The sequence below is a fragment of the Macaca nemestrina genome, chromosome 3, assembly GCF_043159975.1.
Source record: "Macaca nemestrina isolate mMacNem1 chromosome 3, mMacNem.hap1, whole genome shotgun sequence".
Classification (NCBI taxonomy): Eukaryota; Metazoa; Chordata; class Mammalia; order Primates; family Cercopithecidae; genus Macaca; species Macaca nemestrina.
Genome location: NC_092127.1, coordinates 34,989,265 through 35,009,363, shown reverse-complemented (window position 1 = coordinate 35,009,363; position 20,099 = coordinate 34,989,265). Strand labels below are relative to the sequence as shown.

General features: G+C 36.5%; 1 long non-coding RNA gene across 3 annotated transcripts in view; it reads left to right on the top strand.

Annotated features, from left to right (window-relative positions):
* The window catches only part of LOC105463516 (uncharacterized), an 83,220-nt gene that overhangs the window by 47,692 nt on the left and 15,429 nt on the right, over positions 1–20,099 (top strand). The window contains exon 5 of one of the 3 annotated variants that reach the window (XR_976379.3): positions 430–488. The exons of 1 other annotated variant lie outside the window; for it this stretch is intronic. This is a non-coding gene — a long non-coding RNA (uncharacterized lncRNA). Of the gene's footprint in view, positions 1–429; positions 489–10,069; positions 10,242–20,099 lie in introns of those variants that run through there. One more of the 3 variants, XR_011620889.1, reaches the window with a different exon arrangement.

Sequence of the window (20,099 nt, the reverse complement as noted above, 5' to 3'; positions counted from 1 at the left end):
ACCTTGTCTAGGTAGTTTCTTTCCTCTATCCATATATTTATTTCTAGCAGCATTATTACTCATGTGTCTTGTATTATTTATAAGCTTTCTATTCACATCTTTTATCTGTTTGAATAATTTTTTAGAACTTTTAATGTCAGTAATCATATTCACAAAGGTTTGGTCATTTTACTAATTCTGGATTATATTTATAGACATTTTGGTCTATAGTAATTATTTTCATTTAGTAAGTGTTAATCAAAGATAGGAAAATGTTTGAAGTAATAATGACAACAGTAACAATAATAATTAACACTTAAAATATATATGTGTTGAATACCAGCTTAAATTGCTGAAAGTAATTGATGTAGAAATTTGCTTTTAAAATAAACCATTACGTCAATTCCTAGAAACAGGTGTTAACTAAAACCATTGTTTTCTTGATTTGAGGTACAGTATGTGATGACTTCTCCTTAAATTACATAAATGGAAACACTTGCAGTGCAGAGGTAATTACCCTTCACCTGGTTGGTTATGTTCTCTGTTTTAATGGAATGAAAAGAGACTTTCTTGTTCCTGATGTGATGAGTATAGAATGGTATTAATTTTTATTATTTTTTCTGAGACTTCAATATCATATCTCCTAAATCACTGAATTGAAGCATAAACTCTTGTTTATTAAATACCAGAAACTGCCAATTGTACAAATGATCTTCTATTGTTTATCCTATGGAAGTTGATATTTTTTAAATGTAGGTAGGGGACATTCTGCAAATATATATTATTTCTCAAAACTAAACTTGTTTAGAATTTACTTAAATTATATGCATTGATACCAGCTTAGTTTTTGTTTAGAATTTACTTAAATTATATGCATTTACATTCTTTTGTTTAGAATTTACTTAAATTATATGCATTGATACCAAAGTTAATTTGAGCTACATTTTACTAAAGTAATTTTTGTGGCTTTTGTGAAGCAGTTTACATTAGTATATGATTTACACTAGACAAAAATGGGTGAATGTCAAAAGGGAAAGGGTTAGAAAGGGGGAAGATCACTTTGTACTAGTTTCAAGTATCAAAAGCCAGAAGTGATTTCTGTAAAAACGAAATAATAATAATTATGCTCTTATAGCATAATAACAAATAGTATTATTTAAAAATCCAATTATCACTAATTGAGGGATTAGTATGTGGCAGGCGCTGCTGTTAAGTGCTTTACTTGTGTTAAGTCATTTAGTGCTCTTGACAACTTTCTTTTAGGTAGGTTCCATTTGTAGTTCCTTTTAAAGATGAGAAAACAGGCGTAGAGATTGAGTCCTACGTATATACATGAGGTTATAAGTCATATATAAGATGTTACAGCTAATGAGGGACAGGGCCAGATATTGAATCCCCTACAGTCTAGTTCCATTTATCACAAGTTTCATTTGGTGTAAAGAATCAATTAAAAATATATAAAATTGTTGTAGCTGAATTATTAAAGCTTGAATAACATGAAAAGCTCACTTATTAAATTTTAGAAGAGAATAAAATTGAAATAATGTATTTTGGAGTCCTAGATATAGTAAAGTAAAAATAACTCAAATATCTTTATTGAGACTTTTTTACTATTTAGAAAATTTATTCTTCTATATAAGAATAAAAACAAAATATTGGCTAAATATTTTACTTCAAAACACTTTTTGGAGAAAGGCTTCTTGTTTTCATAATTCTTGCAACCTGTTATTAATTTTACTTTATCAAGCTCTAAAAACGACAAGAACTTCTTGTGTTTTATTTTGTAGCCCAGTGTGTGGTAAGGTCAAGACATAAACTTAGGGACTATTTAGAATTATATGGGAAAGTTTAGATGCTTGATAAAATCCAGAAACAGAAAGTAGGTGTCACAGTGCAGATATTTCACGATACACAGAAATATGTGCTCTATTAATTGCCTGGCAGTGTAATTGCCATATTTTAATTCACTAAATTAAAATTAGTAAATATTAAACTTAAAATGAAAGGTTATTGTGAAAGCAACTTACGGTATCTTGTTTAGAAGTTTCTCTTTATTAAACATGCTTGAAAACAGTACCTATGTCTATTTTTCATGGTCTGACTATAAACTCCAATTTAGTCACATAATTAAATTGTCAAATGAATTCCTTAAGTTGGGTTTTGAGAGACAGTGAGTGAGAATAAACATGATGGGAAAGGTAGAAATTTACTGTAATTATTGGTCTGATTAAAATAATTATATCTCACATTTGTACTTGAAGTGTTTCACATCTGATGCAACATTTTTTTTTCATCATAATAGCTCTAAGAAGCACTTAGGAAGCTGATATGATCTATGTTTTGCTGAAAAGGAAAATGAAGTTATGAAGAAATGAACTGAATTAAGGACAGGCAGGTATTTAGAATAAGAAGCAGAACTAGACCTCAGACTTCCGCTCCTTTCCAGAGACTTTCCAAATGACTGCACCTTTCAAAGGTGATTGACAAGTTCTTAAAATGTTCAAATTAGATATTTTAATGTACATATTTATACCATAAGTCTGTTTCAAACTAGGAGAATTGATTCATTCCATAATAAGCTATCTATTTACTACAGACCATCTTTGTTACAGATATTCTATAGGGGAAATTGAGCTGTCTCGGTTACATACATGTCATTTAAAATCAGCAGTCATATGAAACAAAGCAATGGCTATCAGTTAAATAAAAGAGTAACAAAACAAAGGAATTTTACAAATACAATTTAAATGATTTTTTCAAGCTTTCGTTATCATGTGTCAAGTTGTATTCCTAAGATAAAATTAATTATTATTAATTTATAGGGGATCAAAAGGGTTATTCTCTGTTTTTAACAAGTTGTTTATCTTGTGTGTATGTGTGTGGCATAAGTACAAAAATTTATAATCTTCTCATAGTAATCATACAAACTAGATGACCCACAAAAAAATTCTCTTTCATGGTATGCAAATACAAATTTGTGCCTTATTTTGAGGTATGCTTTTGTTCGTTTCTATTATTTGTTATTAGGATTCTTTAGAAGTTGTGTTTTGTCTTTTAGTCCATAAATGGAAGATGGCAGTGGAAATCTTTTCTAGAGAAACTGCACTAGCAGGGACTGGAATGGGTAACTACACATATTTTTACAGTTACAACTCTAAGAATCCCTCCTTTTTCTCACCATCATCAGTTATAATACTCATTAGTTAGCCCTTCTGAGCTTGGCAATGTGTGCTAAGCTATATGGGTTATGCAGTACGCATAACCTGCTGCCTGTGAGCATGTTAATATCTTTAAGCATTTGTCAAGAATATACCCTATTTTGTAACATTTATTTCAAGTTTATCAACATTAAAACAGTCTTGACATTAATTATGGCAGTATATATTTGTGGATTCTGTGTAAGCTGAATTGTGAATTTAGGATGATGATCCCAGACAAAAAAAAAACAAAAAACTTGGTAAAGTTCACTTTAGTTTTTCCTCTGCCCCACCTCCATCCCCATCCTATGTTCCAGTCTCCTCTACATTAGGATCCCATGTCCCCGCACGCCTCTCTTCTGTCCTAGTGCCCTCTAATGAGGTCTCATGTGTCCTGGGCTGTGCAGCCCTAGGCCCACTGGGCCCTTTCCGACAGTGCCCTTGCTTTCCCCACACTGCAACTGAAATGGACTTGCTTTGGATCTGATCATTAAGGGACCAGGCCTCTCAAGGCTTCAATTCAGTTTATGCAATGAACTAACTTTTCACTGCACCATAACATTCAATATACCTCCAGCTTCCATGTTTACGTATGGAGAGATTGAGGCTTAGAGAGGTGAAGTCGGGGATGGGAGAAGGCAGGAACCCTACTCTGACTCCTATGAGGAGAAATAGCATTTCCTAGAAATACTGGTGCCATGGGGAAAATTTCTGTTCTGTTTCCACTTGCCTCTTCCTCTCCCAATGATTAAAAATGAAGAGAGAAATAGAATGTTGGCTAAACTATAATTAAAATACAAAATAATATTACATTTTAAAATTAAAACAAGAACCACATTATAGAAAGAGCAGAGGCATATTCACTGTAAAGCTAGTGAAACTTAAGCTCCAGCCACCTCATTGGTGCGGTCCCCTTCCAAGTCCTTACCATTGTGCTCACACAGTCAAGATGCTTTTGTAAGTTTTCTAAGACATTTTATCTGCAGTTTTTAACAAAACTTCCATAACTTGTATTAGCTTCAGGCCTCACAAAACCCTGGATCCATTCTATTTATGGTTAATATTGAGTCTAGTTAACATAATTTTTAATGTTGAGGAAGTTACCAAACTTTTTAAAGTCTCAGTTTCTTTGTGTCTGAAACAAGAATAATAATAATAATGCTTGCTCAGATGCATGTAGGTTTGTGGGGTTGTAAAAGAAAGACAGCAGGGAGAAGGGGACAAGAGGAAGGAAGAAGGATAGAAAGGGACGGGGAGAGAATGTGAAAGTATGTTTTGAGCTGCAAAGCAATATACATGAGCAAAATACAAAGTGATCTTAATGAGATATTTCTGCAGCATGTGACCTACTCCTCTCCTCTTAGCACATTTCCCATCGTTTTACTTTTTCATTGATGATTTAGGATTGCTCTGTTGAGCACATGAAATGGGTAGACTAATTCTCCCTTTAATGTCCATTATTCTACAGGTATTAGAAAAATAAACCCCCAACTTGTTTAAGTTTTTTGTGGGTTTTTGTGCTGTTGGTTGGTTGGTTTTTCAGTTTTTGACGTAGTTAAAAATAATCTAAATGATGCTGAATTTGGGAAGGAATTTGGGAACTCTGCGTACGAAGAATTATTTTCCAAATCCTGTTAAACATTTTCATGCTGGACCAAATTTTTCTTACTCTTTCTTCTAACAGAACATTCGCAGCACGTGGTCTGCTTTCTGGGGGGCAGGGTGGGACAGTCTGACACACTTTGATGTTACTGCATCACAAGAGTTACAGCTTTCTGGTTTCCAATATTTGTATCTTTGCTCAAAGCCCCACCTCCTTCAGTAATCCAGTTCTACATTTCAGGTGGCAGCACCCCACTTCCAGGTACCAAATTCTATCTAAGTCAAATTTATTGGTCTCAAACAGCATTCTAATTAATTTAACCTGAAAGGGGTTTATTGGAAGTTATTAGGTGGCTCACAGAATTTTGGGAGAGCCGTATCAACCATTTTGGACACTTCGGTCAAAACAAAAACTGAAAATACCAAGGGTTCTAGGGAGCTACTGCTGCCCTCGGCAGGTAGGACACAGCATGCCAGAGAGTCCACCTCAGTTTTCTCAGAAGAACCACGTGGCTCCGCCTCCATGCTCTCCAGAAGACACAAATTCTGTCTCGATGCTTGTTTCTCATCCGAGTCCTGGGCAGACACCTCTGTTTGTCAGAAGCTTCGGCCGTATGCCTGCACTCTAGCTACGGGAAGATGGGGAAATGTTTTCAGTTCCCAGCCCCTGGAGTACAGTAAGGCAAGCAACAGAGGAGTTGAGTGCAGAGTGAGCCAGCCTACAGCCACAGTGTCTTGCTTCCTTACAGTTCACTGTGGGACTTGGGGCAAGATACTTAACCTCTCTAACTAATCCATGTTCCTAATACGTAACATGAGGATTTGGACCCCATGAATTCCAAGAGTTCTTACAGTAATACAATTCTGGGTCTGTACTAGTTAGAATTCTGGCTTCTAGTGATGGAATCCTTACATGACCTTGTGAAATTAAGTAAGTAGAATTTATTGGCTCTCCTAACCTCACTGTGGAAGATCAGGGGTGAAGCTGGCTTTGGGGGGTCTGGCCCATCTGGCCTGTCTCCCCTCTCTGCTTTCCCTGTGTGTGAACTATAAAAACCAGCTTGTCCTTGAAGCTGGAGAAGCAGCCTCTATGGTACCAAGGTTCATATCCAAATAGCTCTGAGGTCAGAAAGGAAAAGAGCTCCTCTTTCTCTGAATCAGTTTCTAAGGTTCAGAAGGATGCTTAGCTAAGCTTGGTTTGTGTGCCCAGTCCTGTGGTCAGGGAGTGGAGTTTTTAACTAGAGAAAGGCAGGCAACCAGAGAAGTGTTTTGAGGCAGTCAGCCACCCCAGTCTGTGACCAATGCAGATTCCAAAACGTAGTGTGCCACAATATGTAATGTGGGGTTTATTAATTTGTTTTCAGGCCCTTATTATCTATAATAATGTTGTGTGGGGCTTAATGGGCAATAAGACATCATTGCAACCTACATTCAGGGAGCTTAAATCGAATTCTATAGATAAAAGGAAACACAGTATGGAGTCTTATCTGCAAATAAACTATATAATAATATTTTTAGGAAATGATCTGGATCCTACAGCAGATGAATATGGAACTTGAAGGAAGAGACTAGCTTATTTTTTTTTTTTGCCAAAGATTTTGCCCCAAGTCATATACCTAAGCCAACTCATATTTGACTTAAAAGATCACAGGTAAAATCTAAAATTGATTTTTTTTCCTTGAACTTTTTGCTTTTTTATCTATTTTTTTTTTTTTGGATGTTGACTGTGTTGGTATTTAGAGACTTTTCCTTTGACAAGTTATGTTATTGTACTGGAATATGTTTTGCTTTAGCAATAAATATGACAATATAGCCTTTTGATCTTATGCTTTATCAACATAGCTTATATAACAGGAAAAAAATATATTTCCTCCTTGAAATAAAAAAAATAGTTAGCTCACGCTAAAATTTATCTGTACTTTAGTAGCATTTTGCACACTAAGTTATACTTTGTTGGCAATTAGATTGTTGAAAATGTGTGAAAAGTTTCAGCTGATGAAAGTTTCAGCCTTTGGTTCATCATACAAATGTGCTTCTTAGTTTAATAATCTGAAGCACATGCATATTAAGTAGAGAAAACTAATTGCAGTAAATCCTGGAAATAAGCTGGATGTTTCAATAATGTCACATTGTTTTTTCTGAATTTACTTGTAACACTGTTACATAAGAGTTTTATTTTTACATTGTTTTAAGTCTTGTTGGCCTCTGCTTCTCTGATGATTATTAATACTTATATGATTTAGATTTTACATTTATATGTCATGTCAAGGCTCTTGAGTGCATTTTATACATTTTTCTACTTGAACAATGTCTATAGATGTAGTGAAATATACGTATTCTGTATAGTTATTCTTTCTAGAAATTTGTATTGCAATAGGAAATAACTAATTTATATACCTCAGGGATAATGGAGAATCACTTTTTGCTTTTAAACATTCCAGTAAGTGGAACATAACTTTTAATGAGACCAAAGTCATTTTAATGACTATGTTTTCCAGCATTTTTGTTTCTTTTTCATTTTACAGTAAGTGGTTCTTAAATATAAATGGAAATCTTTCATATTCCATGAAGTTGATCAGCAACCTTTGATGAGTGCCAATCTTATATAGACAGTTGTAGGCTTGGTGCAAATAAAATTAAAAGCCTAGCATTATAATCCAATTGGAAAGTCTATTGGAAGAGACTGGTTACTAAAGATGAAAAGTATCCTTGTGGAACAAAACAGAAACATTGATAGTGGGAGTCTAATATGTTATAGCAATACACAGCAGAAGCATCCATTGCAGCCTCGGGTACCAGGGAAGTAATGCTTAAACTGAGAATGGAAAGATTATTAGTAATGATGCTGAGCCTTGTGGAAAGAATCATAGTTAGAGGAAATAACGTGTATGAAAGCCCAGAGATGAAAGAGAGGTTGGCAGCTATGGAGAAACTAAACTAAGTTCACTTCAGCTGCAGCAGAGAGATGGGGTCAAGCAAGAGAGAGGTGTTAGGGAACTGATAACGGAAAAAGCCTGACCTGGGATGAGATTAGTGGCACTAAGCGAAATGGGCAGATTCAAGAGGAGGACCTACTGATTAACAGGTTTCAAGAAACAAGGAAGAGGAAGGGGCATCAAGGATTTTTCCAGACACCTTGGGCACATGGGTGGTTGTGGTGTCATGCATGGAGAAAGACAGCACGGGAGAAGAAGCAGATTTGGGGGTAGTCTTTGGGACGTTTCAGGATGTCCAGTGGGGAGCTGCTTTGGTGATAAAGACTGAGGAGACACCAGCATAAAAATATTAATTTCATACCAATACCCAAAGGGTTTGCAAAATAAGAGGAGGCTTAGAAGGATCTGCCAGAGAGGAGAAGAAAAACAAAGAATGCTTTTAAACATTCAAGGAAGGAAAGTCTTTCAAATTGGACTGAATGATCATCATGCCAAATGCTACAAAGAGGTCAAATAAGATAAGAACAAAACAGTTCCCATTGGATTTTGCATTGAGGATGTTGCTGGTGACCGCTTAACAGTTTCAGTCAAGTGGTCAGGGGTGAATCCAGATGCAGCGGGTTGAGAAATGAATGGGAAATAAGGAATTGGAGATAGTGAATGTAGACAGTTCTTGTAAGAAGAATGTTAATGAAAGGGAGATAAAGATAAGGCTGTAGCTGGAGGAAGATGGGAAGCCAAGGGACGGTTTCATTTTTGTTTAATATGAGAGAGACCTGAGTGTGTTTAAGCACTGGTAATGTGAAATAACTGGAGGAGAGGGGAAGGCTGAAGATACTGAGGGGCTGGGGGAGGGTTGCAATCAATAGAAGGGGGCCTCTGAGAAGGTGGAGAATGATGGGATCCACAGTCCCATCTAAGGGTGCTCTCTTCAATTGTAAAGGGAGGAAAGAGTGAGATCAGTAGCAGTTAGGAGTGCTTTCACTTGCAAATAACAGAAAACCCAGCTACCAATAGTACCTCACTCAAGCAGATATTCATTTTCCTTGTATGACAAGCAATTTAGGGTAAGCAGTTGCTGACATTGCTTCTGCAAGTTGATGTCAGCACTAAGGGGTTGACATCACTGCATTTGCCTTCATCTTTTCCTTTCAAACTGTGCTTAAGGCAGGAAAAGGGGGGAAGGGATGGTATTGGCTACACTTGGTCATTTAATCAGGAAAGTGTTTCCAGAGGCCTCCGGGAGACTTGTGCTTGCAGCTCATTGGCCAGTACTGTGTCCCATGGCCACTCATAACTACAAGGGGGACTGGGAAAGATTTTTTTTTTTTACCCTTGTAGTAGGAGAAGGCAAGAGAGTTAAGATTTGGGAATGACAGATTAGTTAAATGGCAGCATCTACCACAGAGCAAGTGCAGATAATTTGTAAATTTGGTAGCATGCAGGTGAAGGACTTCCCATCTGATATTTCTGTTGTTTCTGAAATTGGAAATCAGATAATCTGTGAAGTCAGGAATAGAACTTTTGAGAGTGGTGAAAATAGGAAATGCCCTCTTTGGAGAACTTGAAAAACTGGGGACTGATGAAACAGTGATTTCTAAACTACACTGAGATTTCATTCGTGATTAGAGATTGATCGGGCACATGCCTAGAGAATTATGTGACTTATCAAAGAGTGAAGACCAGACAGTGAGAATCTTATTCTTCATTTATATTATAATTCTTGTGAATATAAGAATCTTATTCTTCATTTATATTATACTTCTTGTAAATATAAAACATCCTACTGAATGCTTTTGATTTTGAACTGTTTGTATAAAATTCATACTGTAATTTTTAAAAAATGTGTTTATACTGTATAAATTATTACCTACTTGTTTTGTTATAGGTATGTCTCTTATAAATTTACATATATATTTATGTGGATTTTTTCCCCACAGCTTTTTATTTTGAAAACTTTCAAATATATAGAAAACTTGAAAAAGGAGTACAGTGAACAACCCCCATGCCATTCACTGACTTCCACTAATTAACACTTCCTCACATTTTCCTTCCCCTCTTCTTTCTTTTTCTTTCTTTTACACACATCACACACTTTTTTTGAACCATCTAAAACTTTAAGTTGTAGACAATAAGACACCTCAGCCCTACATACTTCTGCATTCATCCAGCAAGAATGAGAACATTCTTCTATGTAATCACAATGCAAGAATTGCACCTAATCAGAATGAACACTAATATAATTCCTAAACTTCAGTGTGTTTAAGTTTTCCACTTGTCTTTAAATTGTCTTTTGACGCAAAGAGTCTGAAGCAGAATACTTCTTTCTTTTTTTTCTTTTTTTTTTTGAGACAGAGTCGTCACCCAGGCTGGAGTGCAGTGGCACGACCTCGGCTCACTGAAACATCTGCCTCCTGGATTCAAGCGATTCTCTTGCTTCAGCCTACCCAGTAGCTGGGACTACAGGTGCACACCACCACACCTGGCTAATTTTTGTATTTTTAGTACAGATGGGGTTTCACCACATTGGGGAGGCTAGTCTTGTACCCCTGACCTCAAGTGATTCACCCGACTCAGCCTCCCACAGTGCTGGGATTACAGGCATGAGCCACCACGCTCAGCTAAAGAAGAATATTTGAAAACTACATTTCTTTTTTTATAAATTAATCTAACAGCTTTGGAAGTGCCCTTTAGCAGTAGACGTAATGTTGAAATTTCATTTCCATTTGTCAAGGCTTTTCCAGTCTTTCTAGATTTTCATTTTAGATGCACACACTAACAGTATCTGCCTGTGGATGTATAACTGAAACCTATATTGGCTTTTCTCTTCAGCAGTATCCTCTTACTTCCCAATTTGATGACCAACCTTTGCATCCTCCACTTTGACTGTGGCTGAGTACTGTGTGATAGATAAAAGATATCTATATTATCTCTTCTGCAAACCAGTTAAAGCCTCTATTTGAATAACTATTATAAACTGTTGCTTTCATTTTAAAATGGTAAATTTAACATACTTTTTATCCAAGCGGATAAAGTAGCTGTTTTATGGGCATATTAGAACTATTTTTTTAAAAAATTTATTTATTATTATTATACTTTAAGTTGTAGGGTACATGTGCATAACGTGCAGGTTTGTTACATATGTATACTTGTGCCATGTTGGTGTGCTGCACCCATCAACTCATCATTTACATCAGGTATAACTCCCAATGCAATCCCTCCCCCCTCCCCCCTCCCCATGATAGGCCCCTGTGTGTGATGTTCCCCTTCCTGAGTCCAAGTGATCTTATTGTTCAGTTCCCACCTATGAATGAGAACATGCGGTGTTTGGTTTTCTGTTCTTGTGATAGTTTGCTAAGAATGATGGTTTCCAGCTGCATCCATGTCCCTACAAAGGACGCAAACTCATCCTTTTTGATGGCTGCATAGTATTCCATGGTGTATATGTGCCACATTTTCTTAATCCAGTCTGTCACTGATGGACATTTGGGTTGATTCCAAGTCTTTGCTATTGTGAATAGTGCTGCAATAAACATATGTGTGCATGTGTCTTTATAGCAGCATAATTTATAATCCTTTGGGTATATACCCAGTAATGGGATGGCTGGGTCATATGGTACATCTAGTTCTAGATCCTTGAGGAATCGCCATACTGTTTTCCATAATGGTTGAACTAGTTTACAATCCCACCAACAGTGTAAAAGTGTTCCTATTTCTCCACATCCTCTCCAGCACCTGTTGTTTCCTGACTTTTTAATGATCGCCATTCTAACTGGTGTGAGATGGTATCTCATTGTGGTTTTGATTTGCATTTCTCTGATGGCCAGTGATGATGAGCATTTTTTCATGTGTCTGTTGGCTGTATGAATGTCTTCTTTTGAGAAATGTCTGTTCATATCCTTTGCCCACTTTTTGATGGGGTTGTTTGTTTTTTTCTTGTAAATTTGTTTGAGTTCTTTGTAGGTTCTGGATATTAGCCCTTTGTCAGATGAGTAGATTGCAAAAATTTTCTCCCATTCTGTAGGTTGCCTGTTCACTCTGATGGTAGTTTCTTTTGCTGTGCAGAAGCTCTTTAATTTAATGAGATCCCATTTGTCAATTTTGGCTTTTGCTGCCGTTGCTTTTGGTGTTTTAGACATGAAGTCTTTGCCCATGCCTATGTCCTGAATGGTACTACCTAGGTTTTCCTCTAGGATTTTTATGGTATTAGGTCTAACATTTAAGTCTCTAATCCATCTTGAATTAATTTTCGTATAAGGAGTAAGGAAAGGATCCAGTTTCAGCTTTCTACTTATGGCTAGCCAATTTTCCCAGCACCATTTATTAAATAGGGAATCCTTTCCCCATTTCTTGTTTCTCTCAGGTTTGTCAAAGATCACATGGCTGTAGATGTGTGGTATTATTTCTGAGGACTCTGTTCTGTTCCATTGGTCTATATCTCTGTTTTGGTACCAGTACCATGCTGTTTTGGTTACTGTAGCCTTGTAGTATAGTTTGAAGTCAGGTAGCGTGATGCCTCCAGCTTTGTTCTTTTGACTTAGGATTGTCTTGGAGATGCGGGCTCTTTTTTGGTTCCATATGAACTTTAAAGCAGTTTTTTCCAATTCTGTGAAGAAACTCATTGGTAGCTTGATGGGGATGGCATTGAATCTATAAATTACCTTCGGCAGTATGGCCATTTTCACGATATTGATTCTTCCTATCCATGAGCATGGTATGTAGAACTATTAATTAATAAAATAGAACCCAGTGACTGAGATGGAGGTATTTCATATGAAAATTAAATTTACTTTATATGAAATTGAAAATGCTGGTGATTAATGTTCCCTGGATGCAGGATACAGTAGGAAACACTGGGTTTTTCCAAATACAGACATGACTCCTTATCAAGGAACTGGACTTCTAAAACAACATTGAAACAAACATGTAAATAAAAGACTTGATAAAGAAATGGAGCATGTACACAGAGATTATTTGCCAAATACAGGAATAAGATCGAAGATATTTAAACAGGCGCAAATTTCTTGATGATTTATTTGTCTCTTTTAATTTTCATACAGATTTAATCTGTAAATAAATTAAAATAGGATGACTGTGATTTGGGTAAATTTACAAGCATTTTCAAAATCGTGCAAAAGTATAAAAAGTTGTCAGATGGGGTGGTGTTTGTTCCTGTTGGACTGCTTTGGTGTATGCTGTATTCTACAGGACTGGCCACAAGCTTTTGGCCTCTGCAGGTCCCATTAAACTTGAAACTTTTATGTTCACACTCAGCTCCTCGCAGCATCAGCCACAGGAGCCCAAGGTGCACACACTCTCCTAATATGCACCCCGGTTGTTAACAATGAACTTCTCTGCTCCCAGTGGACTAGTCAGTTTCCAGTGTTTGAATTATTTATAATTTAAAAACTAAAGACATAAAACTACACTGAAACAGACATGTCTCATCATCTTTTCTCAGGGCCTTTTGATGATAAATGCACGCATATGAACTTAGGTTGAAAGATAATTTAGATTGCCAGCCAACTGTGGCCAGCACCTGAGCAGCCAAATCTGATTGAATAAAAACATGACTGCACTGATGGGACCTTATTTTAATTTATGACCATGAATCTATGGCCTTTATGGGTCTGACTCTGTAGCTCAAATCCATTCACTCACCTGCAGGACTAGATCACTGTTTCTTATCTCCTTTCTGTCCCCCTTCACACACTCCCAACTGGTGGTTTTGCATCATATTTCACTAAGAAAATGAAAACAACAGAAGATAATTTCTTCCTTCTCCCATCATCATCGTATCTACAAACTTATCTGGATCTACATCCGTGTAACTGCTTTCCTCTTTAAGCCCACATTTCTCCATTTTCTTTATCTTCACTGACCCGGAGATGAAATTTAGCATTTCTTGCAATTGTCAACCTAGATAGTCAAACCATAGGAATATTAGCTGTAGCTGTGACTGTATCTCCAATTTAAAAATCTACAGATATTTGCATCTCATATCACTTCTTACAGATATCTTGAAATAAGTATGGGTGTGACTGCTTTGAAGTAACTGTAGTTACTATGCTCACTGATTTATCTCATTATTTAATGTGTTAATTAAAGGTATGTATTTTACTATAGGGTAACTTTTAAAATATTTTGATGACATATTTTGTTATAATTTGTTTCCTTTTATACCAATTCTAGATACACCAAAAATATAAAAATGTTTTATTTTATGCATTTAAAATATTATTCAGGTCGGGTGCAGTGGCTCATGCCTGTAATCCTAGCACTTTGGGAGGCCGAGGGGGGTGGATCACGAGGTCAGGAGATCAAGACCATCCTGGCTAACACGGCGAAACCCCATCTCTACTAAAAACAAACAAACAAATAATCAACAACAACAAAAAACAATTAGCCAGGCGTGGTGGCGGCCACCTGTAGTCCCAGCTACTCAGGAGGCTGAGGCAGGAGGATGGCGTGAACAAGGGAGGCAGAGCTTGCAGTGAGCCAAGATCACGCCAGCCTGGGTGACACAGTGAGACTCCATCTCAAAAAAAAAAAAATATTCAGAGAAGGAATCTGAGGGTTTTAACAGACTTTCAAAGGGATTCATGAAAGTCTGTGCCTCCTTGAAGTATATTTTCTGCCACAACCTCCCTTTTCAGCTTCTAAATTCATGTATGCAACTGCCTACTCAACATTTCCTCTTGGATATCTAGTACCTCAAATCCACCATGTCCAAAATCAAGCTCTCCATTCTTACCTACTCCCAAAACTTGTGCCTCTTACAGTCTTCCCCCCTCAGTAACAGGTGATTCCATTCTTCTAGTTGCTCAGACCAAAACCCATGGAATCATCCCTGACTCTTCTCTTTCACAAGCCACATCTGATCCAGTGGCAATTTTGTTGGCTTTATCTTCAAAGTCAGTTCCACAGTATCCATACTGGTTCATTTGTTCAATAATCTTCTGACAGCACCCACTGCTTCCAGTACTGCCTACCCTGCCCCCCAACACACGTACACACACCACACACATAATTGTGCTAAACCTCAGTCTAAATCCCTCTCCTCTCTTGCCTGGATTGCTCCAAAACTTTTGATCTTCCTACAGTCACTATCTTTGCGACATCCTGCAGCCTGTCTCCACACAGTGTCCAGAGTGACCTCGTGGTGGTGTCCCACTGCCATTAGAGCAGAAAACAAACTTCTTCCATGGCCACAGAGCCCTCCTCAGAGGGACTATGCCCATCTCACTGAGTTCACCTCCCACCTCTCACCCCTAATAAACTGCCTTCTTGCTATTTGAACATGCAAGCCCAGGTTTCTTGTTCTTGCTGCTGCCTCTTCTCCCTGGAAAGCGCTGTTCTGACATCTCATGATTGGGTATCAGCTCAGATGCAACCTCCCCAGAGAGGCCAGCATCCATCACCACAACTACAATAGTGCCTCCCCTAGTCACTCTCTGTCCTATTACCCTTCTTATTTTAGTCTGTAATTTACTACTTACTTGTTCATGTGTTTATTTCTTTCATTTAAAGTGTAAGTTCTCAGAGGGTAAGTTATTGTTGTAATCACTACTGGCTTTCCAGCACTAAGAATGATCCTGGCTCATAGTAGGTGCTCAATGCATTTATGGTCAATGGATGGATGAATTAACTAGGTGCCAACGATGGCAAAAATACTATACAGAAGAATGTATCTCTTAGACGGGCTAAAGCTCATTTAAAGGGAACTAAATGGGTATATTCAAATACTGTTCCTCATTTGTCATGATTTTAATGCATAATTCTAAGCCCTTACTTTTTATATGATGGCTAACCCTTATAATAAAATAATTATGTTCAATTTACTATCCTGATGAATATTAGCTAATTTTCTTTATGGTCAGAGTTAAAAATTTAGAAAAAATCTCCAGGTAAATCAGGGATACATATTGGAAGACAAAAGATATTATTTTGTAATTAAACAATAAACTGAGAGAATGAGCTTCAAAAATAAATAACATATCTTTATTTTAAAGACCAAAAATTTAACAAAAATTGAAATAATCTTTACAGTATAGGTTCTAGAATGAAGGATGAAGAAGTATCCATGCTGTCCTATTTGAGATACATAGACAATTGAATTGATGCTGTGTACATACAAGAGGTTAGTCTTAGATATACATGTGTCATTATAATCAGTGCCAAATATGTAAAGGCTTGTATGTTTGGCTGTTTATAATACTTTAAATACTAATTTGTGTTTTTAATTTTCTTCTGTGTACTTTGTTTGTGAACAATCATAATATTCCATGTGACCTAGATAACAGGAGTATGCACTAGTGACTTTGTTGGGAGTTTAAGCAGAGTTCAGTAGCTATAAAGGATTTCACTAATAGGAAAAGAATAAGACAAACTTGCTGCTGACCTTTGTTTCACATTAAAATGACCGAAGTTTAACACCAACATGACAGATGGTTAAAACAGCTTGAGATTTCAAAGTGCTTGAGTATATATAAATATTATGACTGATCCCATAAGTGTGTTGGAAGACACTTTAAGAAAGGTCCTTGGTTTAACAGTTTTCTGCATTCTCCCATTTTGGTTGAAGGGAAGTATCACTCAAAAAAAGCTTTTGTCTTCTGAATTTAGATAAATAGAATAATTTAAAACATGTAGCTGAACTCAACAGAACCAAAATTGAAGGCTAATACTATGGACGGAAATTACTACTTTGTGGAGAGTGCTAAGCTTCAGATTCCTGTAGTTTGATAATATGATAGATACTTCTGTAGATTAACTTTAGGTAATGAGATGTCAATCGTATACGTATTCTCTGTCTCTCTCTCTCTCTATATATATATAGAATGCATCATTAAAATGTGTTTTTGCCGCTTCCTTTTCTGCAACAGAACATGTTAGGACAAGGCAGTTTCTCAGGGATCAAAGGTACACATGGTCAACTCATTCCTGCACTTTGGTCTCACAGTCTTTCAAAAGGGGCGTTCCTATCAAGCCTCAACTCTAAAATTATCTCAGCTTTACTACTGAAATTTAAATCAAGTTACTTTTTATCATAAACATTTTATAATAGTTACAGTTTTCAGTTTTCCATGGGCAAGGAAAACTTGGGATGACAGAATAGAAAGAATAGGAAGCAAGAGTGATATACAGAAGTCTGAATGATGTAATTTGTTGTTAGAATAAATTAAGATTATCAGCAGGGTTGAGTTCAAGCAGAAGCTTTCCCATGAGGCATGTAACATTTCTAAAAGGGATTAACATCAATTGGTGAAGAATTAATTCAGAAAGTGGAGGTTGGCTAGGGTCATGTAATCAAGGAGTGAGTGCAGATTTGAGGGTGGAGGCCGCACAGCAGGCAAAAGGCTGGGCCAGCTTCCCACAGGCAGGTGAATGGAATAAGAGGGAGACAGTATGTGTGGAAGAAGCTGGGAGGAATGATTTTCTTTATGTGTTTACTTTCTAAGCTTTTAAAAGGCATGCACATAGCACAGATTCAAAGAGACAACAGAAAATCGAATGAGAATTAAGTCAGCTTTCCACCCCAACTCCCAGTCACTGATTCCCCTCCCAAGGGTCAACACTGTCTTGCAAATCCTTCCAGAGGTACTCTATGCATGGGCAAGCATTTACGTACAGTTCTTCCTTTTTTTTTAACCAAAAAGTAGCATTCTATACAATGCCTCCACTTTTTACACAGGTGGCTAGCAAGGCATACCATTCTACACTGTGCATTCCTAACCAAATAGAGTATAGACTTCATTCCTCTTAATTTCCCTTTTAACAGCCACATTATATGCAGATATACCTGTCTCCAGCTGATGGACATTTAAGTTATTTGGTCCAGGACAGAGAACTTGGAGGTTGTAGGACAGAAATAAGAGGGAGATAATTTTTAATGTATACTATTTTCCTGACTTTGATCATGTATATGTAGTTTGTATATTCAAGGGCAAAAAAATTTAAAGAGTCAAAATATAGTCACATGGCCCCTTTGCTTAACATCTGTCTGTGAATTTTTTTACTGTGAGGATAAACCCAGTCCAGGCCTACACGGTCTGCTTGGGCAGGCCTGTCTGTCTCCCCAGAGCCTTTTGGGGACTCTGTCCTGGTCCCTACACTCCAGGCCATCTTTCAGTTCTTCTAAGATGGTCTCTTTTTCACCTCAGCAGTGAGAAAGCTCATGCACCTTTGCATTCTCCCTGCTCCCTGAACCGCTTATTTCCTTTACTTAGTCTCTTCTTGGTCTGCAGAGAAAAGTTCTCCAATCTAAATTGGGTCCCCTTATTAGTCTCTGTCATAGAAGGATGAAATTATTTATTTTTATGTCTGGATTTTAGTCTTTGCTGTGGGTACCACTTTTTACTTCATCATTCTGGGGTAGTGGGAGAAACATTTTGTTGAGATTCAAGAAATCTGAATTCTGATCTTACCACTGCATGACTGCAGCCTTCAGCAAAGCACTTAACTTCCCTTGGCTTCAATTTTCTTACCTGTAAAATGAGGAAAACAGACTGGTTGATTTCTAAGGCCCTATAATTTGTGGTATTAGAACACAGTGAATATATAGTATAAAGTGAAATACATATAAATGTTGAATGCTAGTATACTCTTTATATAACATGGAATGCACTTAAATATTGAATGCTTATATAAGTATTTTACATTACAAATGAATGTTTAATTTCTCTTTTCAGATTTAAATAAGTTTATGATTATTCCTCAGATAATAGTTTCTTAATTTCTCCCCTAACTTTTACAAATGTGTCAAATCCACAGATACCGAGACAACATTCAAAGATAAACTTAATATGCAGACTAGTATATTCTAATATGCCAAACCCTAATTTTCTTATAATTCCCTCCTTGCAATATTTTTATAAGACATTTATAATTTTTGATTATTATGGATCTATATTAGTTGTATGTATTGATGGGGTACATGTGATATTTTGATACAAGCATATAACGTAATAATAAAATCAGTGTAATTAGGATATTCATCACCACAAGAATTTATTTGTGTTAAGAATACTTCAATTCCATTCTTTAGTTATTTTTACATATACATTAAATTATTATTAACTATAGTTGCACTATTGTGCTACTGAACAGTAGATCTTATTCATTCTATCTAACTGTATTTTTGAACCCTCTAACCAACCCCTCTTTATCCCCTGCCTCCCAACTACACTTCCCAGGCTCTGGTAACTATTATTCTACTCTCTCTCTCTCTGAGTTCAATATTTTTTAGCTCCCACATGAGTGAGAACATGCGATGTTTGTCTTTCAATGCCTGGCTTGTTTCACTTAACATAATGTCGTCTGGTTTCATCCCTGTTGCTACAAATGACAGAATTTTATTATTTTTTATGGCTGAATAGTATCCCATTGTCTTCTTCCATTCAGCTGCTTATGGACACCTCGGTTGATTCCATATCTTGGCTATTGTGAATAGTGCTGCAGTAAACATGGGTATGTAGCTATTGCTGTGATATTCTGATTTCCTATCTTTTGGATATTTACTTAGCAGTGGGATTGCAGGATCATATGGTAATTCTATTTCAAGATTTTTGAGGAACCTCCAAGCTATTCTCCATAGTGGCTCCTCCAATTTACCTTCCTACCCGCACTGCATGAGGGTTAAGGCATTCTTTCTCTCTAGAGTCTATAATTCGAGTTATTAGCTCATACAGTTATTTCTCATTCTTTTTTTTTATTATTATTAAATTCTAGAACCACTAGAGGGTGTATATGTTCAGAGAGAACAAAAAGTTCATTTTTTTCTACTCGCGACATAAAGAGCTCATGTGAAAATGTTCTGTTTGAGGAAAAGACTACAAATATCTGATTGCATTTTGGTTTTTGGAGCAAGGGGAAATTCTCATCAAAAAAGCAACCAAAAAAAAAAAAAAAGACTTTCTTCAACACATTTTAAGATTTTTGTTGTCTGTTAAAATAGTTAATTCTACAAAGGGAATACTTAAATTGAAAGAATGTATCCAATAAATACTATTCAGTTCTGTAAATGTGATGAAAATTGTCTGTCTTCTTAGCTCTTTCAGCTTTCTCAGCTCTAACAATAATTTGCTCATATTCCATAAGAATTTTTAATTGTAAAAGTATTCCTTCCTTTACTGATTCCTACTGAAAAATTCTGGACACTGTTTTAACTTGTATTTTTTGAAGAGCTAATAGTGCCTTATATTAGAAAATTAACCCTCTGTTATAATGGACTGCGCTGGGGTTATATTATAATAACTTAGCAAACTATTTTACTGTAAGAAGGAAATTGCTTTGTCTATTCTTTTTTCTTCAGCTCTTGGTCTGACAGCAGCTGTTGAAGGGTGTCCAAAAGTGTTTCTGATGATAAGCTAAAGTCAGTCTTTCA